Source organism: Elephas maximus, chromosome 4 (assembly GCF_024166365.1).
Source record: "Elephas maximus indicus isolate mEleMax1 chromosome 4, mEleMax1 primary haplotype, whole genome shotgun sequence".
Classification (NCBI taxonomy): domain Eukaryota; kingdom Metazoa; phylum Chordata; class Mammalia; order Proboscidea; family Elephantidae; genus Elephas; species Elephas maximus.
Genome location: NC_064822.1, coordinates 4494846 through 4514224, shown reverse-complemented (window position 1 = coordinate 4514224; position 19379 = coordinate 4494846).

Here is a 19379-nt window from a genome sequence, read left to right as displayed (position 1 = left end):
AGTAGTAGCCTAGACACGACAGCTGGACTAGTCAGACTAGTGGTATAGATCAGTAGGCTAGACAACTAGCCTTGAAGAGTACCCTTGCCCTGACAAGTCCCCTAAATTCTGAATCTGAACTACTCCCCTTGCCTTAAGTAGTATCCTGAACTAGTAGCCTTGTCTGAACTACTCCCCTTAACTAGTAGCCTTGCCTTAAGTAATAGTCTTAATGTCTACCCTTGCCTTACTAGTACCCTGAACTAGTAGCCCTGCCTTAACTAGTACCCTGGCCTTCACCAGTAGCCTTAACTAGTACCCTGGCCTTCACTCGTACCCTTGCCTCAACTAGTACCCTTCACTAGTACCCTCGCCTTAACTAGTAGTCTTAACTAGTACCTGGCCTTCTCAGTCCCCATAAGTCCTACCCTGGCCTTAACCAGCTGCCTTAACTGGTACCCTGGTCTTAACTAGTAGTATTCACTTGTACCCTTGAATCCACTGGTAGCCTAAACTAGTCGTCTTGCCTTAAGTAGTAGCCTTCACTTGTACCTTGCCTTAACTGGTATCCTTAACTAGTACCTGTGCCTTAACTAGTACTCTTAACTAGTACAGCGGCCATAACGAGTAGCCTGAACTAGTAGCCTTGTCTGAATTAGTCCTCTGAACTAGTAGCCTTGCTTTAAGTAACGTCTGCCCTTGCCTTACTAGTACCCTAAACTAGTAGCCAAGCCTTAACTACTGCCCCTAACTAGTAGCCTTGCCGTAACTAGTACCCTTGCCTTAACCAGTTGCCTTAAGTAGTACCCCGGCCTTAACTTGAAGTATCAACTTGTAAACTTGCATCAACTAGTAGCCTTAACTAGTACTCTTGCCTTAAGTAGTGGCCTGAACTAGTACTCGTGCCTTAGCTAGTACCCTTAACTAGTAGCCTTGCCTTCACTACTCCCCTGGCCTTCTCCAGTAGCCTTAACTAAGACCCTGGCCTTCACTGGTAGCCTTAAATAGTACCCTTAACTAGTACCCTCGCATTCACTAGTAGTCTGAACTAATACCCTGGCCATATCAGTACCCAGAACTACTACCCTTGCCGTAACCAGTTTCCTTAAGTAGTACCCTGGCCTTAACTAGTAGTATTCACTTGTATTTTTGCATCAACGAGTAGCCTTAACTAGTACTCTTGCCTTAAGTAGTGGCCTGAACTAGTACTCGTGCCTTAGCTAGTACTCTTAACTAGTACAGTGCCCCTAACTAGTATCCTGAACTAGTAGCCTTCTCTAAACTACTACCCTTAACTAGTTGCCTTGCCTTCACTAGTACCCTGGCCTTCTCCAGTACCTTAACTAAGACCCTGGCCTTCACTGGTAGCCTTAAATAGTACCCTTAACTAGTACCCTCGCATTCACTAGTAGTCTGAACTAATACCCTGGCCATATCAGTACCCAGAACTACTACCCCTGCCGTAACCAGTTTCCTTAAGTAGTACCCTGGCCTTAACTAGTAGTATTCACTTGTATTTTTGCATCAACTAGTAGCCTTAACTAGTACTCTTGCCTTAAGCAGTGGCCTGAACTAGTACTCGTGCCTTAGCTAGTACTCTTAACTAGTACAGTGCCCCTAACTAGTATCCTGAACTAGTAGCCTTCTCTAAACTACTACCCTTAACTAGTTGCCTTGCCTTCACTAGTACCCTGGCCTTCTCCAGTAGCCTTAACTAAGACCCTGGCCTTCATTGGTAGCCTTAAATAGTACCCTTAACTAGTACCCTCGCATTCACTAGTAGTCTGAACTAGTACCCTGGCCGTATCAGTACCCAGAACTACTACCCTTGCCGTAACCAGTTGCCTTAACTAGTACCCTGGCCCTAACTAGTAGTATTCACTTGTAATCTTGCATCAACCAGTAGCCTTAACTAGTACTCTTGCCTTAAGCAGTGGCCTTTATTTGTACCTTGCCTTAACTAGCAGCCTTAACTAGCACCCGTGCCTTTACTAGTACTCTTACCTAGTACAGTGCCCCTAACTAGTATCCTGAACTGGTAGCCTTGTCCTAACTAGTACCCTTAACTAGGAGCCTTGCCTTAAGGAAGAGTCTTAATGGCTACCCTTGCCTCAACAAGTACCCTTAACTAGTACCCTTGCATTAACTAGTAGTCTTAACTAGTACCCTGGCCTTATCAGTACCCATAACTACTACCCTTGCCTTAACCAGTTGCCTTACCTAGCAACCTGGACTTAGCCAGTACTATTAACATGTACCCTTGCATCGACTAGTAGACAACACTAGTACTCTTGCCTGAAGTAGTGGCCTTAACTCGTTCCTTGCCTTCCTAGTAGCCTTAACTAGTACTCTGAACTAGTACAGTGGCCCTAACTAGTATTCTGAACTAGAAGCCTTGTGGTAACTAGTACCCTTAACGAGTCGCCTTGCCTTAAGGAACAGTCTTAAGGTCTACCCTTGCCTTACTAGTCCTCTTAACTAGTAGCCAAACCTTAACTAGTACCCTGAAGGAGTAGCCTTGCACGGACTAGTAGCCCAGCCTTAACTAGTACCCTGGCCGTCACTAGTACCCTTGCCTCAACTAGTACCCTGGCATTAACTAGTAGTCTTAACTAGTACCCTGGCCTTCTCGCTACCCATAACTACTACCCTTGCCTTGACCAGTTGCCTTAACTAGTACCCTGGCCTTAATTAGTAGTATGAACTTGTACCCTTGCATCAACTAGTAGCCTAAACTAATACGCTTGCCTGAAGTCGTAGCCTTCACTTGTACCTTGCCTTCCTAGTAGCCTTAACTAGTACCCGTCCATGAACTAGTACTCTTAGCTAGTACAGTGGCCCTAACTAGTAGCCTGAACTAGTCCCCTTGCCTTAGGTAGTCCCTTTTCCAAACTAGTACCCTTCTTGAGTACCCCTATGGAGTAGGGTATGGTACAGTAGGGTGTCATAAGGTAGGGTAGCAGACGGTAGAACAGAGAAAACAGAATCCAATAGAATAGAAGAGGATAAGTCAGGATAGCTTAGTTTCGTGTAGGGTATGGTAGAGTAGCATCGGATGGAATAGAGAAAAGAGAAAACGAGAATCCAATACAACAGAATCGAAAAGAAGAGACTAGATGAGGAAAGACTAGGGCGGGATAGGGTTCTGTAGAATAGAAGAGCGTAGAATGGTGTGGAATGGAGTCAAACGCAGTCAAACCGAGATGAATAGACTAGAAAAGAGTTGAATAGAGCGGAATAGCACCGAATAGGGACATATAGGGCTGAGTCGAGCCCAATCAAGTCCAATCGACCAGATTCGAGCTGAATGGAGCCGAATGGAGCTGGAATGAGCCAAATAGAGACCAAGAAAATGAGCCAAGCTAGATCGAGCCAAATCGCACCTAATCGCATCCTATTGCATCGAATCTCGTCGAAGTCCATCCAGTCCCACCAAAACCCATCGAATCTCATGAAATCTCACCGAATCCCGTCCAATTGTGTCAAATCGGGTCGAATCGAATGCAATCGAATTCAGTAGAACAGCTTAGAGTAGTGCAGGTTAGGCTGGGATTCAATAGGGTAGGGCACAGAGGAATAGACTAGAGAAGCATAGAGTAGAAGAGAATACAAAGAGTAGAATGGAGTAGAGTGGAGTAGAGTAGACTAGTCAGAGTCGAGTAGTGCAGAATAGAGATGAATAGATCCAATTCGAGCTGAATCGAGTCGAATGGAGAGGAAATGAGACAAATCTCCATGAATCGAATAGATTAGAGTAGGGTGGGGGAGAAGAGAATAGAATAGTGTAGAATGGAGTCGAACAGAGTAGAATGGTGTGGAATGGAGTCGAATGGAGCCAAATAGAGACGAATAAAGTAGAAAAGAGTTGAATAGAGCTGAACAGGGCCGGATAAGTTTGGATCGAGCCTAATGATGCTGAATCGAGGAGAATCGAGCCAAATTGACCCGATTCAAGCCAAATCGAGCTAAATCAAGCCAATTCAAGCCTAATCCCATGGAATCGCCTTGAAAGGCATTGAATCGAATGGAATAGATTAGAGTAGAGGAGGGTAGAGTAGGAGGGGTTAGACTAGAACAGAACAGAACACAAGAGAAAGAATCGAATAGAATGAAGTAGAGACGAGTACAGTAGAATAGAGTCCAATAGAGTTGAATAGAGCCAAAGAGAGCTGAATGCAGCCGAATCCACCAAATTCGAGGTGAATCGAGAAGAATCATGTCGAATCGCGTTGAAAAGTGTCGAATCCAATCAACTAGTTTAGTGTAGGGCAGGTAAGATGAGGGGAGGGGAGGGTAGAAAAGAATAGATTAGAATAGACCAGAGAGAATAGAGAAGAGTAGACTAGAGTCAAATCCTGCCGAAAAGAGCCGAATAGAGAGGAAAAGGGCCAAGTCCAACCGAATCGAGTTGAATTCGCACAAAAAGGAGCTGATTCGAGCCGATATGACCTGAATCAGGTCGAATCCCGTTCAAGTCTGTTGAATAGAATAGAACAGATTACCGCAGGCTAAGTTAGAGTAGGGTAGGATAGACCAAAATGCAGTAGAACAGAACAGGATAGAAGAGAACTGAAAGAATAGAATAGGGTCGAGTAGTGCCGAGTCTAGAAGAATAGAGTTGAATATTGCCGACTAGAGCGAAATAGAGCCCCAAAGACCCAACGTGATAGAAATCAAGATGAATGGCGCCGAATCCCGCAGAATCATGCTGGATCGCGTCGAATCCCGTTGAGTTGCATTGAATCCCATCCATTCAAGTCCAATCCAATCGAATCGATTAGAATAGACTAGAGAAGGGTAGAGTACAAGACAATTGAATAGAGAAGAATACAGTCGGATGGAGTAGAATGGTGTAGAATGGAGTTGAAAAGAGATAATAGAGTTGAGTAGACTCATAGAGCCATATAGAGTTGAATAGAGCCTATTCAAGCTGAATAGAGCTGACCAGGGCGAAATGGAGCCGATTAGAACTGAATCGAACCGATTGGAGCCCAAGAGGGATGAATGGAGTGCAACGGAGCCGGTTGGAGCCGAATCGCATCGAAATGCGTGGAATCGAATGCAGTGGAATAGATTAGAGTAGGGTTGGTTAAAATAGAGTAGAAGAGAATTGAACACAGTAAAAGAGAATAAAAAGAATACAAGAGAATCGAGTCCAAAAGGTTAGAGCAGAGCAGAATAGTGTAGAGTAGAACAGAGTCGAATAGAGTCGAATCGAGCCAAATGGAGAAGAAACAAGGCAAATCGCGTTGAATCCCCTCGAACCAATTCCAGTCAATTAGGGTAGGGTAGAGTAAAATAGTGTTGAGTGGAGTAGAATGCTGTGCAACGCAATCGAATGGAGTCGAAAAGAGTAGAAAAGAGCCGAATAGAGCCGAATGGTGCTGAAGAGGGCCGAAGAGGGCCGAATCGAGCTGAATTGAGCCAAATCCAGCAAATCGAGCCTAATGGAGCCCAATTGAGCCTAATCCAGCTGAATCGACACTCTTCGAGCCAAATGGAGCCGAATGGACATGAATCGAACCAATTCGACCTGAATCGTGTCCAAATTCATGGAATCGAATTGAACAGATTAGAGTAGGGGAGGTTCGGGTATGGCAGGGTGGAATAGAGTAGAGTAGCATAGAATAAAACAGAAGAGACTAGAAGAGAACAGAACAATACAGAACGAATACAGAAAACAGTAGGCTAGAGTAGCGTAGAGGGAAACAGAGTAGAGTAGAATAGATTCGAACAGAGCTAAATAGAGCCAAACTGAGCCGAATCGTGTCCAAATGGGTTGAATCCAATCCAATCAAATGGATTAGAATAGAGTAGAGTTGGGTAGCATAGGGTAGGGTAGAATAGAGTAGAATAGAACAGAACAGAATAGGAAGAATAAAGAAAATAGAGAAGGGTGGACGAGAGTACCATAGAGTAGGCTAGTGTATAATAGGGTAGACTCGAATACAGCTGGATAGAGCCGAATGGAGTCAAAATGAGAGGAATCACGTCTAATCGATTCGAGTAAATTAGGGTGGTGTAGGATAGAGTAGAGCAGAATAGTGTAGAATGGTGTGGAATAAATAGAATGGAGTAGAATGGAGTCAAATAGAGACAAAAAGAGTAGAGAGGAGTCGAATAGAGCAGAATAGGGCCGAAAGAGGCCGAATTGAGCAGAATCGAAGCAACTCAAGCCAAAACGAGCCAAATGGAGCCGAATAGAGCCAAATGGAATCAAATCGAGCTGATTCTCAAGCTTAATCACGTCGAATCCCGTTCAATGCATCCAATCCAATCCAAACGTCTAGATTAGAGAAGGGGAGAGGAGGGTGGAATAGAATAGAAGAGATTAGAACAGAATAGAAGGAATAGAATAGAGTAGAAAAGAGTAGGGTCGAATAGACTCGAATAGAGTCGATTAGAGACGAATAGAGAAAACAGAGCTGAATGGAGCCGAATAGAGACGTAAAGGAGCCATATAGAGCCGATTCGCACCTAATCGAGCTGAATCAAGCAGAATCACGCCGACTGTCACTGAATAGCGTCGAATCACATCGAATCATATCGAATCGCATCAAATCACATCGTTTTGTGTCGGACCGGGTCGAATCGCTTCGTATCGCATCGGATTGCATCGAATGTCGTCGAATCACGACGAATCACGTCCCATCACGTCCAATAACTTCGAATTGCGTCCAATCTCCTAGAATTCTGCTGAATCACGTCGAATCGTATGGAATCTCGTCTAATCTCTTTGAATCCCGTCAAATGCCTTCGGACCTTGTCGAATCCCGTCGAATCCTGTCCAATCGCGTCGAAGTGAATCGAATTGAATCAAATAGATTCAAGTAGGGTGGGTTTGGGTGGGGTGCCGTAGGGTTGGGTAGGGTAGGATAGAACAGAGTCCAACAGAATAGGAGAGAACAGAACAGAAGAGAAAGAATCCAGCAGAATAGAAGAGAGTAGAAAAGAGTCAGATAGTGCAGAACATAGCCGAATTGAGGCGAATGGAGACAAAACAAGATGAATCGCGTTGAATCGCTTCGAATCGGGTCAAATCGAATCCGTTAGAATAGATTAGGGTAGGGAAGGGTAGACGAGAATAGTGCAGAATGGTGTGGCATGGATTAGAACGGAGCCGACTAGAGACGAATAGAGTAGAAAAGAGTCGACTAGAGCATAGTTGGGCCGAATAGGGCCAAAGAAGGCCTAATCGAGCAGAATCCAGCAGAATCGATGCCATTGGAGCTGAATGGAGCAAAATGGAGCCCAATCGAACCGACTCGAAGCGACTTGATCTGATTCAAGCCTAATCGGGTCGAATGGCGTGAAAATGCGATGACTCGAACAGAATCAAAGATTAGAGAAGGGGAGGGGAGCGGCTGGGAGGGTAGAACAGAATAGAATAGAACAGTACATAATAGAAGGAACAGAAGATAGCACAGTACGGTAGAGCAGAGTAAAGTAGAGAAGAGTAGAGTCGAATAGAGTGGAATAGTGCAGAATAGAGCTGAATAGAGCCAATTCTAGCCGAATCGAGCCCAATGGAAACAAAACGTGATGAATCGCGTCGAATAGCGTCCAATCGAATGCATTAGAATAGATTAGAGTAGGGTAGGGTAGAACAGAATAGAGTAGAATCGAGTCGAATGGAGTTGCATAGAGAAAACTAGAGTAGAAAAGAGTCGAATCGAGCCGAATAAGGCTGAACCAAGTCGAATTGAGTTGAAACAAGCTGAATCGAAGCGATTCAAGCCAAATCGAGCTGAATCGAGCTGATGGTGCCGAATGAGCCGATTCAAGCATCATCGCGTCCAATCCCATTGAAATGCTTTGAATCGAATCCAATTGAATAGATTCGAAAAGGTTAGGGTAGGGTGGTTTTTGATAGGGTAGACTAGGGTAGACGAAAGCAGACTAGAGTAGAGTATAGACAAGAGAAGTCTAGAGTAGTAGCCTAGACAAGACAGCTGGACTAGTCAGACTAGTGGTATAGATCAGTAGGCTAGACAACTAGCCTTGAAGAGTACCCTTGCCCTGACAAATCCCCTAAATTCTGAATCTGAACTACTCCCCTTGCCTTAAGTAGTATCCTGAACTAGTAGCCTTGTCTGAACTACTCCCCTTAACTAGTAGCCTTGCCTTAAGTAATAGTCTTAATGTCTACCCTTGCCTTACTAGTACCCTGAACTAGTAGCCCTGCCTTAACTAGTACCCTGGCCTTCACCAGTAGCCTTAACTAGTACCCTGGCCTTCACTCGTACCCTTGCCTCAACTAGTACCCTTCACTAGTACCCTCGCCTTAACTAGTAGTCTTAACTAGTACCTGGCCTTCTCAGTCCCCATAAGTCCTACCCTGGCCTTAACCAGCTGCCTTAACTGGTACCCTGGTCTTAACTAGTAGTATTCACTTGTACCCTTGAATCCACTGGTAGCCTAAACTAGTCGTCTTGCCTTAAGTAGTAGCCTTCACTTGTACCTTGCCTTAACTGGTATCCTTAACTAGTACCTGTGCCTTAACTAGTACTCTTAACTAGTACAGCGGCCATAACGAGCAGCCTGAACTAGTAGCCTTGTCTGAATTAGTCCTCTGAACTAGTAGCCTTGCTTTAAGTAACGTCTGCCCTTGCCTTACTAGTACCCTAAACTAGTAGCCAAGCCTTAACTACTGCCCCTAACTAGTAGCCTTGCCGTAACTAGTACCCTTGCCTTAACCAGTTGCCTTAAGTAGTACCCCGGCCTTAACTTGAAGTATCAACTTGTAAACTTGCATCAACTAGTAGCCTTAACTAGTACTCTTGCCTTAAGTAGTGGCCTGAACTAGTACTCGTGCCTTAGCTAGTACCCTTAACTAGTAGCCTTGCCTTCACTACTCCCCTGGCCTTCTCCAGTAGCCTTAACTAAGACCCTGGCCTTCACTGGTAGCCTTAAATAGTACCCTTAACTAGTACCCTCGCATTCACTAGTAGTCTGAACTAATACCCTGGCCATATCAGTACCCAGAACTACTACCCTTGCCGTAACCAGTTTCCTTAAGTAGTACCCTGGCCTTAACTAGTAGTATTCACTTGTATTTTTGCATCAACGAGTAGCCTTAACTAGTACTCTTGCCTTAAGTAGTGGCCTGAACTAGTACTCGTGCCTTAGCTAGTACTCTTAACTAGTACAGTGCCCCTAACTAGTATCCTGAACTAGTAGCCTTCTCTAAACTACTACCCTTAACTAGTTGCCTTGCCTTCACTAGTACCCTGGCCTTCTCCAGTACCTTAACTAAGACCCTGGCCTTCACTGGTAGCCTTAAATAGTACCCTTAACTAGTACCCTCGCATTCACTAGTAGTCTGAACTAATACCCTGGCCATATCAGTACCCAGAACTACTACCCCTGCCGTAACCAGTTTCCTTAAGTAGTACCCTGGCCTTAACTAGTAGTATTCACTTGTATTTTTGCATCAACTAGTAGCCTTAACTAGTACTCTTGCCTTAAGCAGTGGCCTGAACTAGTACTCGTGCCTTAGCTAGTACTCTTAACTAGTACAGTGCCTCTAACTAGTATCCTGAACTAGTAGCCTTCTCTAAACTAGTACCCTTAACTAGTTGCCTTGCCTTCACTAGTACCCTGGCCTTCTCCAGTAGCCTTAACTAAGACCCTGGCCTTCATTGGTAGCCTTAAATAGTACCCTTAACTAGTACCCTCGCATTCACTAGTAGTCTGAACTAGTACCCTGGCCGTATCAGTACCCAGAACTACTACCCTTGCCGTAACCAGTTGCCTTAACTAGTACCCTGGCCCTAACTAGTAGTATTCACTTGTAATCTTGCATCAACCAGTAGCCTTAACTAGTACTCTTGCCTTAAGCAGTGGCCTTTATTTGTACCTTGCCTTAACTAGCAGCCTTAACTAGCACCCGTGCCTTTACTAGTACTCTTACCTAGTACAGTGCCCCTAACTAGTATCCTGAACTGGTAGCCTTGTCCTAACTAGTACCCTTAACTAGGAGCCTTGCCTTAAGGAAGAGTCTTAATGGCTACCCTTGCCTCAACAAGTACCCTTAACTAGTACCCTTGCATTAACTAGTAGTCTTAACTAGTACCCTGGCCTTATCAGTACCCATAACTACTACCCTTGCCTTAACCAGTTGCCTTACCTAGCAACCTGGACTTAGCCAGTACTATTAACATGTACCCTTGCATCGACTAGTAGACAACACTAGTACTCTTGCCTGAAGTAGTGGCCTTAACTCGTTCCTTGCCTTCCTAGTAGCCTTAACTAGTACTCTGAACTAGTACAGTGGCCCTAACTAGTATTCTGAACTAGAAGCCTTGTGGTAACTAGTACCCTTAACGAGTCGCCTTGCCTTAAGGAACAGTCTTAAGGTCTACCCTTGCCTTACTAGTCCTCTTAACTAGTAGCCAAACCTTAACTAGTACCCTGAAGGAGTAGCCTTGCACGGACTAGTAGCCCAGCCTTAACTAGTACCCTGGCCGTCACTAGTACCCTTGCCTCAACTAGTACCCTGGCATTAACTAGTAGTCTTAACTAGTACCCTGGCCTTCTCGCTACCCATAACTACTACCCTTGCCTTGACCAGTTGCCTTAACTAGTACCCTGGCCTTAATTAGTAGTATGAACTTGTACCCTTGCATCAACTAGTAGCCTAAACTAATACGCTTGCCTGAAGTCGTTGCCTTCACTTGTACCTTGCCTTCCTAGTAGCCTTAACTAGTACCCGTCCATGAACTAGTACTCTTAGCTAGTACAGTGGCCCTAACTAGTAGCCTGAACTAGTCCCCTTGCCTTAGGTAGTCCCTTTTCCAAACTAGTACCCTTCTTGAGTACCCCTATGGAGTAGGGTATGGTACAGTAGGGTGTCATAAGGTAGGGTAGCAGACGGTAGAACAGAGAAAACAGAATCCAATAGAATAGAAGAGGATAAGTCAGGATAGCTTAGTTTCGTGTAGGGTATGGTAGAGTAGCATCGGATGGAATAGAGAAAAGAGAAAACGAGAATCCAATACAACAGAATCGAAAAGAAGAGACTAGATGAGGAAAGACTAGGGCGGGATAGGGTTCTGTAGAATAGAAGAGCGTAGAATGGTGTGGAATGGAGTCAAACGCAGTCAAACCGAGATGAATAGACTAGAAAAGAGTTGAATAGAGCGGAATAGCACCGAATAGGGACATATAGGGCTGAGTCGAGCCCAATCAAGTCCAATCGACCAGATTCGAGCTGAATGGAGCCGAATGGAGCTGGAATGAGCCAAATAGAGACCAAGAAAATGAGCCAAGCTAGATCGAGCCAAATCGCACCTAATCGCATCCTATTGCATCGAATCTCGTCGAAGTCCATCCAGTCCCACCAAAACCCATCGAATCTCATGAAATCTCACCGAATCCCGTCCAATTGTGTCAAATCGGGTCGAATCGAATGCAATCGAATTCAGTAGAACAGCTTAGAGTAGTGTAGGTTAGGCTGGGATTCAATAGGGTAGGGCACAGAGGAATAGACTAGAGAAGCATAGAGTAGAAGAGAATACAAAGAGTAGAATGGAGTAGAGTGGAGTAGAGTAGACTAGTCAGAGTCGAGTAGTGCAGAATAGAGATGAATAGATCCAATTCGAGCTGAATCGAGTCGAATGGAGAGGAAATGAGACAAATCTCCATGAATCGAATAGATTAGAGTAGGGTGGGGGAGAAGAGAATAGAATAGTGTAGAATGGAGTCGAACAGAGTAGAATGGTGTGGAATGGAGTCGAATGGAGCCAAATAGAGACGAATAAAGTAGAAAAGAGTTGAATAGAGCTGAACAGGGCCGGATAAGTTTGGATCGAGCCTAATGATGCTGAATCGAGGAGAATCGAGCCAAATTGACCCGATTCAAGCCAAATCGAGCTAAATCAAGCCAATTCAAGCCTAATCCCATGGAATCGCCTTGAAAGGCATTGAATCGAATGGAATAGATTAGAGTAGAGGAGGGTAGAGTAGGAGGGGTTAGACTAGAACAGAACAGAACACAAGAGAAAGAATCGAATAGAATGAAGTAGAGACGAGTACAGTAGAATAGAGTCCAATAGAGTTGAATAGAGCCAAAGAGAGCTGAATGCAGCCGAATCCACCAAATTCGAGGTGAATCGAGAAGAATCATGTCGAATCGCGTTGAAAAGTGTCGAATCCAATCAACTAGTTTAGTGTAGGGCAGGTAAGATGAGGGGAGGGGAGGGTAGAAAAGAATAGATTAGAATAGACCAGAGAGAATAGAGAAGAGTAGACTAGAGTCAAATCCTGCCGAAAAGAGCCGAATAGAGAGGAAAAGGGCCAAGTCCAACCGAATCGAGTTGAATTCGCACAAAAAGGAGCTGATTCGAGCCGATATGACCTGAATCAGGTCGAATCCCGTTCAAGTCTGTTGAATAGAATAGAACAGATTACCGCAGGCTAAGTTAGAGTAGGGTAGGATAGACCAAAATGCAGTAGAACAGAACAGGATAGAAGAGAACTGAAAGAATAGAATAGGGTCGAGTAGTGCCGAGTCTAGAAGAATAGAGTTGAATATTGCCGACTAGAGCGAAATAGAGCCCCAAAGACCCAACGTGATAGAAATCAAGATGAATGGCGCCGAATCCCGCAGAATCATGCTGGATCGCGTCGAATCCCGTTGAGTTGCATTGAATCCCATCCATTCAAGTCCAATCCAATCGAATCGATTAGAATAGACTAGAGAAGGGTAGAGTACAAGACAATTGAATAGAGAAGAATACAGTCGGATGGAGTAGAATGGTGTAGAATGGAGTTGAAAAGAGATAATAGAGTTGAGTAGACTCATAGAGCCATATAGAGTTGAATAGAGCCTATTCAAGCTGAATAGAGCTGACCAGGGCGAAATGGAGCCGATTAGAACTGAATCGAACCGATTGGAGCCCAAGAGGGATGAATGGAGTGCAACGGAGCCGGTTGGAGCCGAATCGCATCGAAATGCGTGGAATCGAATGCAGTGGAATAGATTAGAGTAGGGTTGGTTAAAATAGAGTAGAAGAGAATTGAACACAGTAAAAGAGAATAAAAAGAATACAAGAGAATCGAGTCCAAAAGGTTAGAGCAGAGCAGAATAGTGTAGAGTAGAACAGAGTCGAATAGAGTCGAATCGAGCCAAATGGAGAAGAAACAAGGCAAATCGCGTTGAATCCCCTCGAACCAATTCCAGTCAATTAGGGTAGGGTAGAGTAAAATAGTGTTGAGTGGAGTAGAATGCTGTGCAACGCAATCGAATGGAGTCGAAAAGAGTAGAAAAGAGCCGAATAGAGCCGAATGGTGCTGAAGAGGGCCGAAGAGGGCCGAATCGAGCTGAATTGAGCCAAATCCAGCAAATCGAGCCTAATGGAGCCCAATTGAGCCTAATCCAGCTGAATCGACACTCTTCGAGCCAAATGGAGCCGAATGGACATGAATCGAACCAATTCGACCTGAATCGTGTCCAAATTCATGGAATCGAATTGAACAGATTAGAGTAGGGGAGGTTCGGGTATGGCAGGGTGGAATAGAGTAGAGTAGCATAGAATAAAACAGAAGAGACTAGAAGAGAACAGAACAATACAGAACGAATACAGAAAACAGTAGGCTAGAGTAGCGTAGAGGGAAACAGAGTAGAGTAGAATAGATTCGAACAGAGCTAAATAGAGCCAAACTGAGCCGAATCGTGTCCAAATGGGTTGAATCCAATCCAATCAAATGGATTAGAATAGAGTAGAGTTGGGTAGCATAGGGTAGGGTAGAATAGAGTAGAATAGAACAGAACAGAATAGGAAGAATAAAGAAAATAGAGAAGGGTGGACGAGAGTACCATAGAGTAGGCTAGTGTATAATAGGGTAGACTCGAATACAGCTGGATAGAGCCGAATGGAGTCAAAATGAGAGGAATCACGTCTAATCGATTCGAGTAAATTAGGGTGGTGTAGGATAGAGTAGAGCAGAATAGTGTAGAATGGTGTGGAATAAATAGAATGGAGTAGAATGGAGTCAAATAGAGACAAAAAGAGTAGAGAGGAGTCGAATAGAGCAGAATAGGGCCGAAAGAGGCCGAATTGAGCAGAATCGAAGCAACTCAAGCCAAAACGAGCCAAATGGAGCCGAATAGAGCCAAATGGAATCAAATCGAGCTGATTCTCAAGCTTAATCACGTCGAATCCCGTTCAATGCATCCAATCCAATCCAAACGTCTAGATTAGAGAAGGGGAGAGGAGGGTGGAATAGAATAGAAGAGATTAGAACAGAATAGAAGGAATAGAATAGAGTAGAAAAGAGTAGGGTCGAATAGACTCGAATAGAGTCGATTAGAGACGAATAGAGAAAACAGAGCTGAATGGAGCCGAATAGAGACGTAAAGGAGCCATATAGAGCCGATTCGCACCTAATCGAGCTGAATCAAGCAGAATCACGCCGACTGTCACTGAATAGCGTCGAATCACATCGAATCATATCGAATCGCATCAAATCACATCGTTTTGTGTCGGACCGGGTCGAATCGCTTCGTATCGCATCGGATTGCATCGAATGTCGTCGAATCACGACGAATCACGTCCCATCACGTCCAATAACTTCGAATTGCGTCCAATCTCCTAGAATTCTGCTGAATCACGTCGAATCGTATGGAATCTCGTCTAATCTCTTTGAATCCCGTCAAATGCCTTCGGACCTTGTCGAATCCCGTCGAATCCTGTCCAATCGCGTCGAAGTGAATCGAATTGAATCAAATAGATTCAAGTAGGGTGGGTTTGGGTGGGGTGCCGTAGGGTTGGGTAGGGTAGGATAGAACAGAGTCCAACAGAATAGGAGAGAACAGAACAGAAGAGAAAGAATCCAGCAGAATAGAAGAGAGTAGAAAAGAGTCAGATAGTGCAGAACATAGCCGAATTGAGGCGAATGGAGACAAAACAAGATGAATCGCGTTGAATCGCTTCGAATCGGGTCAAATCGAATCCGTTAGAATAGATTAGGGTAGGGAAGGGTAGACGAGAATAGTGCAGAATGGTGTGGCATGGATTAGAACGGAGCCGACTAGAGACGAATAGAGTAGAAAAGAGTCGACTAGAGCATAGTTGGGCCGAATAGGGCCAAAGAAGGCCTAATCGAGCAGAATCCAGCAGAATCGATGCCATTGGAGCTGAATGGAGCAAAATGGAGCCCAATCGAACCGACTCGAAGCGACTTGATCTGATTCAAGCCTAATCAGGTCGAATGGCGTGAAAATGCGATGACTCGAACAGAATCAAAGATTAGAGAAGGGGAGGGGAGCGGCTGGGAGGGTAGAACAGAATAGAATAGAACAGTACATAATAGAAGGAACAGAAGATAGCACAGTACGGTAGAGCAGAGTAAAGTAGAGAAGAGTAGAGTCGAATAGAGTGGAATAGTGCAGAATAGAGCTGAATAGAGCCAATTCTAGCCGAATCGAGCCCAATGGAAACAAAACGTGATGAATCGCGTCGAATAGCGTCCAATCGAATGCATTAGAATAGATTAGAGTAGGGTAGGGTAGAACAGAATAGAGTAGAATCGAGTCGAATGGAGTTGCATAGAGAAAACTAGAGTAGAAAAGAGTCGAATCGAGCCGAATAAGGCTGAACCAAGTCGAATTGAGTTGAAACAAGCTGAATCGAAGCGATTCAAGCCAAATCGAGCTGAATCGAGCTGATGGTGCCGAATGAGCCGATTCAAGCATCATCGCGTCCAATCCCATTGAAATGCTTTGAATCGAATCCAATTGAATAGATTCGAAAAGGTTAGGGTAGGGTGGTTTTTGATAGGGTAGACTAGGGTAGACGAAAGCAGACTAGAGTAGAGTATAGACAAGAGAAGTCTAGAGTAGTAGCCTAGACAAGACAGCTGGACTAGTCAGACTAGTGGTATAGATCAGTAGGCTAGACAACTAGCCTTGAAGAGTACCCTTGCCCTGACAAGTCCCCTAAATTCTGAATCTGAACTACTCCCCTTGCCTTAAGTAGTATCCTGAACTAGTAGCCTTGTCTGAACTACTCCCCTTAACTAGTAGCCTTGCCTTAAGTAATAGTCTTAATGTCTACCCTTGCCTTACTAGTACCCTGAACTAGTAGCCCTGCCTTAACTAGTACCCTGGCCTTCACCAGTAGCCTTAACTAGTACCCTGGCCTTCACTCGTACCCTTGCCTCAACTAGTACCCTTCACTAGTACCCTCGCCTTAACTAGTAGTCTTAACTAGTACCTGGCCTTCTCAGTCCCCATAAGTCCTACCCTGGCCTTAACCAGCTGCCTTAACTGGTACCCTGGTCTTAACTAGTAGTATTCACTTGTACCCTTGAATCCACTGGTAGCCTAAACTAGTCGTCTTGCCTTAAGTAGTAGCCTTCACTTGTACCTTGCCTTAACTGGTATCCTTAACTAGTACCTGTGCCTTAACTAGTACTCTTAACTAGTACAGCGGCCATAACGAGTAGCCTGAACTAGTAGCCTTGTCTGAATTAGTCCTCTGAACTAGTAGCCTTGCTTTAAGTAACGTCTGCCCTTGCCTTACTAGTACCCTAAACTAGTAGCCAAGCCTTAACTACTGCCCCTAACTAGTAGCCTTGCCGTAACTAGTACCCTTGCCTTAACCAGTTGCCTTAAGTAGTACCCCGGCCTTAACTTGAAGTATCAACTTGTAAACTTGCATCAACTAGTAGCCTTAACTAGTACTCTTGCCTTAAGTAGTGGCCTGAACTAGTACTCGTGCCTTAGCTAGTACCCTTAACTAGTAGCCTTGCCTTCACTACTCCCCTGGCCTTCTCCAGTAGCCTTAACTAAGACCCTGGCCTTCACTGGTAGCCTTAAATAGTACCCTTAACTAGTACCCTCGCATTCACTAGTAGTCTGAACTAATACCCTGGCCATATCAGTACCCAGAACTACTACCCTTGCCGTAACCAGTTTCCTTAAGTAGTACCCTGGCCTTAACTAGTAGTATTCACTTGTATTTTTGCATCAACGAGTAGCCTTAACTAGTACTCTTGCCTTAAGTAGTGGCCTGAACTAGTACTCGTGCCTTAGCTAGTACTCTTAACTAGTACAGTGCCCCTAACTAGTATCCTGAACTAGTAGCCTTCTCTAAACTACTACCCTTAACTAGTTGCCTTGCCTTCACTAGTACCCTGGCCTTCTCCAGTACCTTAACTAAGACCCTGGCCTTCACTGGTAGCCTTAAATAGTACCCTTAACTAGTACCCTCGCATTCACTAGTAGTCTGAACTAATACCCTGGCCATATCAGTACCCAGAACTACTACCCCTGCCGTAACCAGTTTCCTTAAGTAGTACCCTGGCCTTAACTAGTAGTATTCACTTGTATTTTTGCATCAACTAGTAGCCTTAACTAGTACTCTTGCCTTAAGCAGTGGCCTGAACTAGTACTCGTGCCTTAGCTAGTACTCTTAACTAGTACAGTGCCCCTAACTAGTATCCTGAACTAGTAGCCTTCTCTAAACTAGTACCCTTAACTAGTTGCCTTGCCTTCACTAGTACCCTGGCCTTCTCCAGTAGCCTTAACTAAGACCCTGGCCTTCATTGGTAGCCTTAAATAGTACCCTTAACTAGTACCCTCGCATTCACTAGTAGTCTGAACTAGTACCCTGGCCGTATCAGTACCCAGAACTACTACCCTTGCCGTAACCAGTTGCCTTAACTAGTACCCTGGCCCTAACTAGTAGTATTCACTTGTAATCTTGCATCAACCAGTAGCCTTAACTAGTACTCTTGCCTTAAGCAGTGGCCTTTATTTGTACCTTGCCTTAACTAGCAGCCTTAACTAGCACCCGTGCCTTTACTAGTACTCTTACCTAGTACAGTGCCCCTAACTAGTATCCTGAACTGGTAGCCTTGTCCTAACTAGTACCCTTAACTAGGAGCCTTGCCTTAAGGAAGAGTCTTAATGGCTACCCTTGCCTCAACAAGTACCCTTAACTAGTACCCTTGCATTAACTAGTAGTCTTAACTAGTAGCCTGGCCTTATCAGTACCCATAACTACTACCCTTGCCTTAACCAGTTGCCTTACCTAGCAACCTGGACTTAGCCAGTACTATTAACATGTACCCTTGCATCGACTAGTAGACAACACTAGTACTCTTGCCTGAAGTAGTGGCCTTAACTCGTTCCTTGCCTTCCTAGTAGCCTTAACTAGTACTCTGAACTAGTACAGTGGCCCTAACTAGTATTCTGAACTAGAAGCCTTGTGGTAACTAGTACCCTTAACGAGTCGCCTTGCCTTAAGGAACAGTCTTAAGGTCTACCCTTGCCTTACTAGTCCTCTTAACTAGTAGCCAAACCTTAACTAGTACCCTGAAGGAGTAGCCTTGCACGGACTAGTAGCCCAGCCTTAACTAGTACCCTGGCCGTCACTAGTACCCTTGCCTCAACTAGTACCCTGGCATTAACTAGTAGTCTTAACTAGTACCCTGGCCTTCTCGCTACCCATAACTACTACCCTTGCCTTGACCAGTTGCCTTAACTAGTACCCTGGCCTTAATTAGTAGTATGAACTTGTACCCTTGCATCAACTAGTAGCCTAAACTAATACGCTTGCCTGAAGTCGTTGCCTTCACTTGTACCTTGCCTTCCTAGTAGCCTTAACTAGTACCCGTCCATGAACTAGTACTCTTAGCTAGTACAGTGGCCCTAACTAGTAGCCTGAACTAGTCCCCTTGCCTTAGGTAGTCCCTTTTCCAAACTAGTACCCTTCTTGAGTACCCCTATGGAGTAGGGTATGGTACAGTAGGGTGTCATAAGGTAGGGTAGCAGACGGTAGAACAGAGAAAACAGAATCCAATAGAATAGAAGAGGATAAGTCAGGATAGCTTAGTTTCGTGTAGGGTATGGTAGAGTAGCATCGGATGGAATAGAGAAAAGAGAAAACGAGAATCCAATACAACAGAATCGAAAAGAAGAGACTAGATGAGGAAAGACTAGGGCGGGATAGGGTTCTGTAGAATAGAAGAGCGTAGAATGGTGTGGAATGGAGTCAAACGCAGTCAAACCGAGATGAATAGACTAGAAAAGAGTTGAATAGAGCGGAATAGCACCGAATAGGGACATATAGGGCTGAGTCGAGCCCAATCAAGTGCAATCGACCAGATTCGAGCTGAATGGAGCCGAATGGAGCTGGAATGAGCCAAATAGAGACCAAGAAAATGAGCCAAGCTAGATCGAGCCAAATCGCACCTAATCGCATCCTATTGCATCGAATCTCGTCGAAGTCCATCCAGTCCCACCAAAACCCATCGAATCTCATGAAATCTCACCGAATCCCGTCCAATTGTGTCAAATCGGGTCGAATCGAATGCAATCGAATTCAGTAGAACAGCTTAGAGTAGTGTAGGTTAGGCTGGGATTCAATAGGGTAGGGCACAGAGGAATAGAC